This window comes from Danio rerio, chromosome 24 (genome assembly GCF_052040795.2).
Source record: "Danio rerio strain M-AB ecotype USA chromosome 24, GRCz13ab, whole genome shotgun sequence".
Classification (NCBI taxonomy): Eukaryota; Metazoa; Chordata; class Actinopteri; order Cypriniformes; family Danionidae; genus Danio; species Danio rerio.
In genome coordinates, this window is record NC_141044.1 from 43,586,716 (window position 1) to 43,597,296 (window position 10,581).

The 10,581-nt window shown below is 33.3% G+C and overlaps 1 protein-coding gene across 1 annotated transcript in view; it reads left to right on the top strand.

The window, feature by feature from the left end:
- katnip (katanin interacting protein) overlaps positions 1-10,581 on the top strand; it is a 1,410,884-nt gene that overhangs the window by 1,144,755 nt on the left and 255,548 nt on the right. The window lies entirely within an intron of this gene.

Genomic DNA, 10,581 nt, shown 5'->3' on the forward strand with positions numbered 1-10,581 from the left:
AGCAGTCTATTTTGGATCCCTTCCTCGTAGAGCAGGACACCTCTTGACATCTGAGAAATGTGAAACAGGGAACAAGAATTTTTATTGTTCTGCTCAGCCTCCTCATTGTTGTCTTTTCTCAGAAAGATCAAGCTTCACAAAGAGCCAGCATATGCAATTTATCTGATTCATTTTAAAGCCTAATTCTCTCTGCATTGGATGAGGTTTTATTATAAACCTTTTTAAGACTGTTCAAAGATGACTTGGAAAATGCAAAGACTTTTGAAAAGTGCATTTTGGATGAAGTGCTTGAAACTGCTTTAAAATATAAATGGTTTGCTTTCTTAAATTAACTATTAAATAATATTTAAATATGTAAATAATATATATTATATATATTATATACATAGATATAATAAAATATATTATTTAAAAAAAAAATATATATATATATATATATATATATATATATATATATATATATTTTTTTTTTTTTTTTTTTTTTTGCTTTTGCATTAATTTAAACTCTGGAGTCTGTACTTGTTTATTAAATATAAATTTAAGATGAAAGATGATATACAGTTGAAGTCAGAATTATTAGCCCCCTTTGAATTTTTTTTTTTTTAATTATGTCCCAAATTATGTTTAGCAGAGCAAGGAAATGTTCACAGTGTGTCTGATAATATTTTTTCCTCTGGAGAAAGTCTTATTTGTTTTATTTTGGCTAGAATAAAAGCAGTTATTCATTTTTTAACACTATTTTAAGGACTAAATTATTAGCCTCTTTAAGCTACATTTTTTCCGATTGTCTACAGAACAAACCATCATTATACAATAACTTGCCTAATTACCCTAACCTGCCTAGTTACCTCAATTAGTTAAGCCTTTAAATGTCACTTTAAGCTGTATAGAAGTGTCTTGAAGAATATCTGAAGTGCTGTCATCATGGCAAAGATAAAATAAATCATTCATTAGAAATGAGTTATTAAAACACGCTAATAATTCAATTAGGCTAATAATTCTGACTTCAACTGTATAAAATAAATTACATTTAATAGGCTCAATGACAGTAATTCAATGCTGTGCAAAAGTGCTATCAAAGATGTCCTTTGGAAGACTTCAGTGTACTGCAGATTAACAAACAGCATGTAATGATGTATCTATATGCATGTAAATATGAAATGTCTCTCTTGTAACATGATGGAAAAGTTTGAAAATGCACCTGGAAAGTGCTTGAAAAGTGCTTAAATTTGACTTTAGAAAGGGTTCATTAATCAGTTCCATTTATCTAAAGTACCACGGCCAGATAATGTGAGAATGTGAGAATAATCTCTCCTTTGTCAAAGTAAAGTCTGAACACATCTGTGAGATTTGAGGTTCAACTTTTGCACACATTGATTGAGACAGTCATATTAGCTAAGTAAAGAGGAGGACTAAAAGAAAATGTGACAAATATTTCAGGTCTGTCTATAGATGTAGGCGATGGACAACCGACAGCTGGTCTTTTGTGCTGTGAAACAAGTCTCAATTGTCACGGCTTGTACCGCTGGACCTCAACCTCTTGCTCTTCTTGTTGACATCCCATTGTTTTTCCTCTATCCTTGAGGACAAAGATAACCGTACTAGATTTTTCTCAGCTTCTTTACAGTCACCGCTGAGGGTCGCAGACAACTGTGGGCAGGGTCTCTGCAGCAGCTGTTCTCAGAACTGCAAAAGCTCTGGTGTGAATTGTTGAAAGTGGCTCATCTTTATTAAGGACCTTGGGATCTTTTAACATGAGGATTAGGATCAACTTGATCCTTTTAACAATATTAGTATCAAAGTAATGCTGTTAGAAGACATTCTTATGAATTGTAGGCGCTTCTGTTGTTTTAGACAGTTGTCAGGATAATAGAATGGCACATTCATGGAATGCTTCTGCTGGACTGTGTTGTCACTCTTGGCTTTGAAGGTCACAGCGTTGTGCTGCTCTAAAACAGTTTTATTTTATTAATATTATCATTATTGTTGTTGTTGTTATTATTATTATTATTATCATTATTGTTAATATATGTTTTTTTAATATTACTGATTTTTTTTTTAACTGCACTCCCACTATGGGTTTAAAAGTTTAAATGTTCTCACTTTTCAGTAAGAAAATTTAAGATTACAAATTGGTAACACTTTATTAGTTAATATATTTATAAACAATTGATAATATGTTTATTACAGTATTCATCTTTGTTAGTGGATGAAAATAAAGTTGTTAGCTCACAGTGCATTACTTATTGTCAAACAAGCAAGACTTTTATTTTAATAATGCATTAGTAGATATTGTTCATTTTTAGTTCATGTTAGTTAATAAATTAACTAATTGATCAATGTTTTAAAGCAGTACCGAAGGTTTTAGTATATCATAGATTAAGAATATAGTGACACACAAAACTTATAAATGTGTAGACAAACACATTTATGTTTATTTCAAAAAGTATTAGACATAATATAAATATTTAAAGATTGAAGTTGAATAAAAAACTGCAAAAATATTAAGTGTTTTATTAAAAATGTGATTCTAAAAAATCTAGGTTTTCTCTACTTTTTAAAAGGCTGCACAAATCAACATTTATTGATTTATATTATGACAATAAAATACTAATTTATTATAATAATAAAACATTCTTACTATTACAGTACTACTAAATAACAACAAAAACAATACTACTTTAAAATTGCACTGTAAAATAAAAGCTTGAGTTTTTATTTTAGATCCTACAATAATAACTTTATACCACTAGGGCTGCAACTAACCATTAGTTTAATAATCAATTAATCTGTTGATTTATTTTTTTCGATTAATCGATGAATCTGATATAAAAAAGGAAAGCATTCATTTCCAACCATTTGTTTAAAAAAGCTCATCACAGAACTGTTGTAATATATAATAATATAAAATTTAAAAACTAAGTAGTTTTGTCCTATTTTCAGTCCAAATATCTAAATATTTTTAAATTAAGACACATACTAGACACATGAAATAGCACAAGAAATGAAATGCACAAAGAAATGTCTTGTTTTCTCAAAATTAAGTGATTGTTTGCTTAAAACAAGTTAAATTATTTGTGAATTGGGTAAGAAAAATAATCTTAATGAGATATAATCTCAAACAGATTTTTTACTAGTTCATATAAGCGTGTAAGTGATCATGATCTATAGCGTGAGATGGGCGTCGCCATGTTTACTTGCGGCCGCACGTTTGCCTCATTCATAAAAAGCAGAACATGCAGGATTCAGCATGTAAATTCACCAGTTACTCCCCAAATGCATGCAAGAAAGTGGCTGGTGAACTTAGAGAAGAGTAGATTCAACTTTATAGTTACTTTCACAATGTGTATCTGATATGAATAAAACACATCAGCAAATTATATTTGAATGTATTGTTAGACTTCCTTGTGTGTTTTACAAACTAAATCAGGGCTCGAAATTAACTTTCTTACTTGGTAGCACCGGTGCTCCCATCCTGAAATATTTAGGAGCACCAGAAAAAAATTAGGAGCATCCACCAAAAATGAATGATATATTTGACAAGTTGTATATTGTGCTTTAATGTAAGTTATCTGCTATATAAAGTCCTACTGTTAATTTATGAAAAAAAAATTGATGGTTTGCATCAAACACAAATGAATATAAAATCAAATGAATAGAAATATTAATTTTGTACTATTGTTTTATATGCATGCCAATTTAATAAATAATATTTCTGCTACAAAACAAACTAAATAATATAATAAATCATTCAATCCAATGCTGAAAGCTGCAAAGCAATCATCAGTAATTAAATAGAAAAATAATATACACTTCAAGAAAGAACGGACAAAAGAAAGGAGGAAAAGTCTCACTTTTAAAAGTTTTGGTTTCGGTTCGTGTCGTTTTAATGCTCAGCCTCGTTACGCGCTGAATTACATTTTTCTGTGTTTGCGGGAAAGCATGCGAGTCAGCCAGCCCGATACGAGGGGGGCAGAGCAGGATTCTCCCGATGACCACCGGCGCAATACTGTTCTTTGTTATAACCCGCATCAGATCAAACTCAGTAAAGGCGAGCTTCTTTGGCGATGGTGTTTTAGCGGACATTTGCGCTGTTGCAGCCTGATCTCACGAGGAAACGTATGAAAAAGTTATGAATTGTCGTGAGATTGTGTTTGCTGAACACTCAGTGCATGCAACACATCGAGATTCAGTGTACTTTTCACTCTTCAGCCGTTTGCAATCCCCGCGGTCACAAAAGCCCTCCCTGTCATCTGACAGCGGAAAGTCTTGAGTGATTGACAGCTAATATGAACCAATATAGCGGCAGGGAAGAGCGAATTTACCACGTTTTTAGAAAAAACAAAAACAAAAACAGGTCGCACTACAACCATAACATGCAGTCGCACGAATGCTCCCAATATATATTATGAGTCGCATAGCTTAAATTTCGGGCGCATATGCGACTAAAATGGTCGCAATTTCGAGCCCTGTAAATGTTTTGTTTTACTAGTACGTGTGTATATTTACATGTCTAACACATAAATTAGGCATTGGGTGGTTAAAACGCTGCATAATTGTGATAATATGACACGTCTTTCTCAGTGGGGTTAAGTTGGTCTTGATTTCGGAAAAAAAAACCCTGAAAAAAAAGTACTTTTCCGACGGTCCCTTACTGAGAGCTCTGCTCAGCACCAGCGCTCTCTGGCTCAGCGCACAGACACCGTGCCAAAGCTCAGTTTGATTTTCTCAGTTGCTGCTCTAAAGGTAAACGAGCTAACGTTAACTTGTCATGCTTGTCAAGCTGGATAATGAATAAAACATCAGCACCAGGGACTTTACTGTCCAAAACAAAATAAAAGTAGGATTCTGTTGTGATTTACCCTGCTGTTAAACTCTCTTTATCCTCATCCCTGTCTATGAGGTGCCGAACTCTGTATCAGTGCGCATGAGAGAGACCGTGTTCACTCCAATCCATGCTGAACTAAAGTGTTTTTTAAATAATCAAACGTCCCTGTGTTGCGTGACACAACGAATCGATTATGAAATTTGTCGCCAACACTTTTAATAATAATTGATTTGAATCGATTTATTCGATTCGTTGTTGCAGCTCTATTTACCACAACTATAAAATTAATCTAAAACTAATACAAACTCAGATGGATAGTGATTTGCATGTGTCAGAGCAAAATGCTTTACTGTAAAGCATGTTGCACATACATGAATTTGATAATATTGCAGTCTAATAATCTGACTAAGCCATATTTTATTCAAGTAATCATTTAGCCTTAAAATTAAGATCTCAACCTGCATAAAGTGCCATTTTCCGCTTATAAAAACATGCTAGTCATATATCCTAATAATCAATAAATATTTGTATGCCTGGGGCTGTACACAGTACATTCAATCTGCCAGTTTGTTTTTCTTATTAACAGGTCATGAAGATCATAACATCATAAAGCCACTTAGACTACATCCCCTGTGGTTCAGAGATCATTTCTGGTGAGCATCTCCGATTGCAGGATCAAGTGAACATTTGCTGGAGGGTTTGAGTGTAAAAATGTGTAAAAGTGCAGAGTTTGTTGTTTCGATGATGTAAGTGGTTATCATGAGTGCCTAATTAAAGCCTTTACTCTGGATTAACAGGAGAGCTTCAACATCCTGACTCTTTTCCTTCAGCTGCCAGCTCCATCTCTTGCAATGACGAGGTGGAACATTCCGATCCGCACGCTTCCCTGAGACGCAAGCGCTTCATTCTCAGCTGTTTGAGCCCTCAGCTCACCAAAAGGTCAATGACTTGACCCATTGTGCATCACCACCATCGAGCAGGCTATTAATGGAGACTTGGGGGGGTCTGTTTGCTTGATTTACTTTGACAAGTGTCCAACTGGGTATCCCATGATGCTTTTGCTCCTTTGATTGAGTTACTTGTCATTTCTTTGGTATCCTTGCTTGGACCAGCTGTGTGATGGAGGCAGAGAGCACAGGTATTAATAATGGCACTATAAAACCGTACTCTATCTATCTATCTATCTATCTATCTATCTATCTATCTGTCTGTCTGTCTGTCTGTCTGTCTGTCTGTCTGTCTGTCTGTCCGTCCGTCCGTCCGTCCGTCCGTCCGTCCGTCCGTCCGTCCGTCCGTCCGTCCGTCCGTCCGTCCGTCTGTCTATCTATCTATCTATCTATCTATCTATCCATCTAACAATCTATCCATCCATCCATCCATCCATCCATCCATCCATCCATCCATCCATCCATCCATCCATCCATCCATCCATCCATCCATCCATCCATCCATCCATCCATCCATCCATCCATCCATCCATCTATCTATCTATCTATCTATCTATCTATCTATCTATCATCTGTCTGTTTGTCTGTCTGTCTACCTATCTATCTACAGAACAAACCACTGTTGTCCAATGACTTGTCTAATTAACCTAGATAAGCATTTAAATGACACTTTAAGCTGAGTACTATTATGTTGCAAAAGAAATTAATTATTAAAATTATTATGTTAAAAAAATCTATCCATTAAACAACAATTTGTAAATATTTGAAAGAGAAAAAAAAATTGCTGGAGGGCTTAAATGTTTAATTTTTATTTTTGTTTTTACTCAACTTAAATTCACATAAAATTGTTTCATTGGTCACATTTTACAGTGTCTTTTTTTTATTTTGTTAATCATAAATAACCACATTAGTTAAAATTAACAGTTTTAAGTTTTAACATTTTTAAAGCATTTATTGATCTACAGGAAGTTTTTTTAATTTTAGGATTTGGTAACACAGTTAAAATGTCAAAAATATTTGTTCATTTAATTTAGTGAACCTAAGCCAGCATAGTTGCATTTTAAATTATTATTTTAGGATGTTATTTATAGATAAACTATTTTGTTCTTCACAAAAAACATCTTCTACAGTTATGCAAATTGTCTTGACTTTTGACCCTTGCTGTGCAAATGTTTCTGTTCCCCTCAGTGTGTTTTCACTGCCACACACAAACACTGTGATCCTGCAGGAGACCTACAGTAACACACACTGCAGAGATGAAGGTAAAGCAATGCTTTTTCTCTTTGAGTTTTACTTGCACTGCATTTTAGTTGGCAGGAAACATGATTAAGCAAACACTGTCATGTTTCTTTAATACTGAATTAAATAATTTGATGAAGTAAAAAGTTGTCATTGATTTTGAAAACATCTTTGACATTATTGATTTTGAAAAGACATGTCTGAGTTCACACTAAAATCAAAACAAAAAATACATATTGTAATATATAAGAAATAAAAGACTATGTTTAGAACTTTAGGGTTAAGATACCGGTTTCCCTTCTGTAATTTGGGTTAGGGTTAGGAAAATGTGTTTGTCCTGTTGAAAGTCTAAATTATTGAATAATTGCATCAAAAACGGGAATGTGATTTGTTTGTGCTCTATATATCAAAGACATTTTGGTTTTGGCATCAATTTAACAAAAGTGATGTTTAGAAAGGTGATGATTAAAATCAAGTAAAAAGTCTACATCCATGATTCATGAAATATCAAAGTATGTGTGAAATAATTATCCGTCATTCATTCATTTTCTTGTCGGCTTAGTCCCTTTATTAATCCGGCGTTGCCACAGCGGAATGAACCGCCAACTTATCCCACACATTTTTACGCAGGAGATGCCCTTCGGCCGCAACCCATCTCTGGGAAACATCCACGCACACACTCATACACTACAGACAATTTATCCTTCCCAATTCACCTGTACCGCATGTGTTTGGACTGTGGGGGAAACCGGAGCACCCGGAGGAAACCCACACGAACTCAGGGAGAACATGCAAAACACACAGTAACGCCAACTGACCCAGACGAAGCTTGAACCAGCGACCTTCTTACTGTGAGGCGACAGCACTACCTACTGCGCCACTGCTTCACCCATTATCCGTCATCAATGAGTGTGATATATGTTTGTAAAATTAAGTAAAATATTTAAATATTAAAAAAATATATAAAATAATTAATATTTAAATTTGTGACCCATAAAGCTGAAAACCAGTCATGAGTGTCAATTTTTTAAACAGATGTATACATCCTCCAACTAAATAAGCTTTCCAAGGATTGGAAAATATTTGGGTCAGATACAACTATTTACAAAATATCTTCATGTAACATGATCTTTACTTAATATTCCAAAGATTTTTTGACATAAAAGTAAAATAAAACATTTTGACCCATTCAATGTAATTTTTGTCTAATGCCAAAAAATATACTCTTGCAACGTAAGACTGGTTTTGAAAAAAATAGATGATGATAAAAAATGCATTTTAAATGATTTTCACTTCCTTACAATTTTCCTGACATAAGTGTGAAGAAAGGTTTGACATTTAGTGTCAGCAGAGCTTTGACAGTCAGTGGTGCTGGCGCCCTCAAGTGGTCATGACTGACTGTAACAGCGCTCACATTTTATCAAACTTTCAAAGTCATCAGCTCAGCGGGTTTCAATCCTGCTCTGCACATTTTGTAAGTCACTCATATTTACGTACTGTAATATGTACAGTAGCACATTGTTGGCTGTAATGAGTTAGTTACCACTGAAAAGTAAAGTATGGTATAACTGTTCATTTTAATGTACCTGTAGCATTTCTGTCCAAGTTAACTCAAAATAGCAGAGGATTTATTCATTTATTTATTTTGTTATTCAGATATTTTGCATATCATATCTATTTTTCAGAATTCATAGTCGATAATTTAGTCAATGATATTGGGTATGTGTAAAATATGGTGTAGATGCATTGAAATGTTTCATATTTTGAGACATTATGTTTACCTTTTGGTCAATTAAAGAATGTTATGTTCATTTTTGAAATTGCTTAAGTTAAAAAAGTCTAGAAGGCCATATTTAGCTCAAATTAAAATAATTGAAAGAGTTACATTTCTGTTGTTTGTGTTGTGATTTATAGGGATTTACAGCAGCACTGAGTAATCACTTATTGAGTAATTAAATTACCTTTCAGATAGTGTAATTATGTAATAATAATAATAAAAAAGTAATAATACTTTTTGAAGTAACTAACCCAACAGTGCTATAACATCTTGCACATATTTATAGCAGTGGCTGATGATATAAAGCTGAGCTCAGCTGTTAAATAAAGGTGAAATGTAAAATGTGCAGAACACTACTGCATGTCCCCAGCACCAGGAGTAAAACCACTGCATTAGCTGACAAATGACTAAAATTACAGTTCAAAATAGAGATTTTTGACATTGGTAATGACCATGGTGGTGGCGCTCTCCTGTGGCGGTGACTAACTATGACAGGCTTGAAGAATGGTGTCAGTGTACAAATACACAAACACACACACACACACACACACACACACACACACACATACATAGCTTGAAATCAGAATTATTAGCCCCCCAATGATTTTTTTTCGTTCACAAATATTTCCCAAATGGTGTTTAACAGAGCAAGGAAATTTTCACGGTATGACTCTTAATATTTTTTCTTCTGGGGAAAGTCTTGTTTGTTTTATTTTGGCTAGAATAAAAGCAGTTTTAGATTTTTTTAAATTAATATTTAATTAAAATAGTTTTTATTTAATATGTTATGGTCAAAATTATTAGCCCCTTTAAGATATATAGAAGATATATATTTAAGTATATATATATATATACTTTTTGATCATCTACAGAACAAACCATCATTATACAATAACTTGCCTGATTTCCCTAACCTGCTTAGTTACCCTGATTACCCTAGTGAAGCCTTTAAATGTCACTTTAAGCTTCATAGAAGTGTCTTGAAAAATATCCAGTGTAATATTACGCGCTGTCATCATGACAAAGATGAAATAAATCAGTTATAAGAAATGAGTTAATAAAACTATTATGATTAGAAATGTGTTGAAAAAAAATCTGCTCTTCGTTAAACAAAAATTGGGAGAAAAAAATAAACTGGGGTGCTAAATATATAATACTAAAATACTATACTATATATATACTATATACTAGTATATATATAATATATATATATACTATATACTAAAAATATATACTATATATATATATATATATATATATATATATATATATATATATATATATATATATATATATATATATTCCATTTTTTTATACACTTTAATTATGCTGAATGGTTTTTTAATGGGTGTCTTATTTAAATCAGGATGTTTCATTTATGATGCATGTATCAGTATTCATCCTGTGGGGAATCAGGATTAATTTACCACTTTTATTGTTTGATGCCAAAAACAGTTTTCGACCTAAGGAGTCTTTTTTATAATTGCGTCATCATGATTCATGTGACATTCAGTGGTACTGGCGCTTTCAACTGGTGATGAGTGGCTATAACATCTCTTAATTTCACAGCATTGTGGAGGTTCCTTCAGGTTTAGAAAACTGCATTCTGCCATCATAATTTATTATGTAATGTAATGTGTATTTAAATAGCGCATTTATTATGTATGGCCATACACCCAAAGCGCTTCACAATCATGAGATTGTTTTCTCCACACCATCACCAGTTTACAGCATCCACTTGAATGATGCGACGGCAGCCACAGGACAACGGCGCCAGTGCGCTCACCACA